We start from the raw sequence: 3,127 nt of genomic DNA on the forward strand, positions 1-3,127 counted from the left end.
TCCATCTCTTTGCTAGAAAAGGTGAAAAATTACCCTTTAAATTGCACTTTAAATTACACTTGGTATTACATTTTAAATTGCATTTCAAACCGATATATTCCTCACAAACACAGGCTGAGCCCCCGGAGCACAGCTGGGTTTTTCAGAGCAGGGATTTGCTGGGTTTGCCCTGCACAAATGCCCCATCCCAGGGCTCAGGGCTGACCCCAAATCCCCCATTGGTGGCACATTATGACACGTGTGTCCCAGCCCTCGGGGATTCTGCATCCTGGGGAATCGCTGGGAGCAGCTCTGGGCTGAAGGACCTCCTTGTGTGGCTGTCCCCAGGGCTGGCACTGTCCCTGCTCCTCCAGCTGTGCCAAACTGACCCCAGAGCTGTCCCCAAATTCCCTGCCCTTAACGCAGCCCTGGCTCACACCTGGCCAGGTGAGGAGGCGGCACCCAGGGAAACTGCAGTGACAGAGAGAGGTGACAGAGGTGACAATTCCCTCACACACTGCCAGACCCTGGGGTTATTCAGCAGGAGCCCTTCCCTCCACCTTTGAGGGTTTAATGCATTGCAAGGGAAGAAAAGCACAGAACTCGCGGAAATTAATTTGAAAAAAATCAGATTTCCCCCATTTTAAGCAGCGATTCCTTCTCATTTTTCCCCCTGTGACATTGCAGAGGCCGCAGGGCTCTGCTGCCAGCTCCTGCTGGTGTCAGACACGTGCAGCCCCAGGTGTGGGACAGGATTGACTCTGCCCCTCCAAACACTGAAATTCCCCAGCAGGACAGGCTGGGAATGTCCTGGAACAGCCCAGCCCTGCAGAGAGCAGCTGGCGTTTCCACCTGGCTGGAAATGTGTGAAAGCAAGGAGGATTTCTGGAGGAAAGGGGTAAATTTGGGTCAGCGTTGCTGTGTGCTGGAGCAGGGCAGGAAGAGGCTGTGTTTACAGGGCTGGAGCTGTTTTTTCCTGTGGAACACACACACGGAATTCTCTGGGAGCCTGGAAACGTTTTTATGGCAGACAGTGATTATCCTGCAGGGTGAATAAAAAATATTATGTGTGGGACATGAATTTGTAGAATAAAAAATATTCAGCTTCTGATTGTAACAGCGTGAATTACAACATCTGTATTGTCTCACCCTTCATGTAACACTGGAAACAGAATTAAAGTTTTTAAAACACCTCTCATCTCTAAGTCCCAGAAAGCTTCATCCCACAATTTGGAGCAGAGAGCTTTGGGATATGCAGAGAGCAGCAGGCAGCAGCTTTGGGAAAGGGTTTTCCAAGGGTCAGGTGGCGTGGGAGGCTGGAGCAGCCATCTGGGCAGGGAAGGAGGGCAGAGAGGAGGAAAAGGCCCTTTATGGCCGGCCCAAATGTGAAAGGCTGCGGGAAAGGCGGGAATGATCCCATTAGGGACCAAATGGATGCCATAAACCAGGATTTCCTCCTTTCTTTGGGGTTATTTCTATTGCTTTCATCCCAATCAAAAACATTCTCAGCCTTCTGCTGTGGCTTTGTGGCTGAGGCTTCGCTGGGGACGGAGTTCCTTATGGTGGCCTTTCCCTCCGGGTGCAAATTCCCAGATTTCCAATGGAAAACTCCCCTCTCACAGCAATACCAAGGAAAAGCTGGGCTGGGTAAACAACCTCAGCCTGCCCTGATGCTGAGGAGCAGGAGGGATGTGGGGATAATTAACAAAGAGCAGGCCAGGGCTCCTTCCCAAACTTGGGGGGAATGTCGGGACGTGGGGCGGGATTGGCGTCACTTCCTCCCCTCCATCCTCACCCTCAGCACCTTCCTTTCCTCCTCCCTGCTGATGAAACCATCCTGCTGAGGGCTGGGGATGTCCTGCATGGCCCAGATCCTGTTTAGAAAGCCAAACCCGCCGGAATTCCGGCCTGGGATGGGAAAATCCGGGACACGCCGCGGGCTCCTCCTGCAGCTGGCAGCCTCTGGCCAGGTTTTCACCTCCCCTTTTGCTTTGTGTTGTTTCTTCCCCTGCTCTCACCAGCTCAAGAAGGGCAATTTTCCTTTCAAATGCAAGGCCTGGCCATAAACTTGGCAGGAAAATCCCTCCCAAGCAAATGGCAAGGGAAGGAGAGGGAATTTTGGTGTCCTGGGGGGAGTTTTGCCTCCTGCCTGCCCTGCATGGATCCAGGCTAAGACCCCTTCAAAAACTGATTTAAAGAACCCAAAACCACATCAAAACAGGCGGATAAATATCCCAAATAATGAATTTCAGTGGGTGCAATGTTCCAAATAAAGAATTTCCAAATTCCAAGGAGAAGAGCTGTTTTGTCCTGGGAGAAACTGGGAGATTTCAAACTCAGGCGTTAAATCTCCAGCTGAGAACAACTCTGGGTGGTATTAATGAAAATATTAATGGAAATATTAATAAAATATTAATGAAAATATTAGTGAAAATATCAATAAAATATTAATGAAAATAAGCTTTTTTCCCCACACAAAGGGGATTTCACTGGTTTAATTGCCATCATTTTTAAGACCCTGCTGCAAAGGCATTTACCTGCACCTCAGGCACCTTGCAGGAATCAGGGCAGAGAAAATGATGGAATTTTTGTGTCCCAAGGAGATGTTGGAAGAGATCTCCTGGAGAGCAGCCTCTGGGATGGCTCTGTCACACTCCTGGCTGCAGGAATTCCCTGTCCAAGTGCTACAACACTTTGGGAAAAGAGGAAACACTGGAATTTGTGCCTGCAGCCACCAAACTGCCAGGAAATAAGGGAATAACGGGCCCTGGCAGTGCAGCTGGACACCAAGTCACACCCTGAGATGAAAGGGGGAATGCAGCTGATTCCAGGCCCTTCACACCAGCTCCAGGGCTGGGGAGGGCAGTGAGGAGGAGCTGAGCTCTGAGAGCACCCCCAGCATCCTGGCTCAGCCACCCTTGGGAGAAATTCTCCTCTGCAGGCACAAATTCTGCATTTTTGTGAGCATTGCAAAGTTTGGTACATCAATTATTGAGGGGATTTTTCATTTTCCCTGCTTAAGGAAGCTTTTATTTGGGAAATTCCTGATTTTAAAAGATTGTTTCCTTGCCCAGTTTGGCCAGTTTGTTCTCCCTGCACAGCACTGGTGTGGCAGCTTCCTTCTGGTGACTTTTATGAGTCTGACTCC

This window comes from Melospiza melodia, chromosome 26 (genome assembly GCF_035770615.1).
Source record: "Melospiza melodia melodia isolate bMelMel2 chromosome 26, bMelMel2.pri, whole genome shotgun sequence".
NCBI lineage: Eukaryota > Metazoa > Chordata > Aves > Passeriformes > Passerellidae > Melospiza > Melospiza melodia.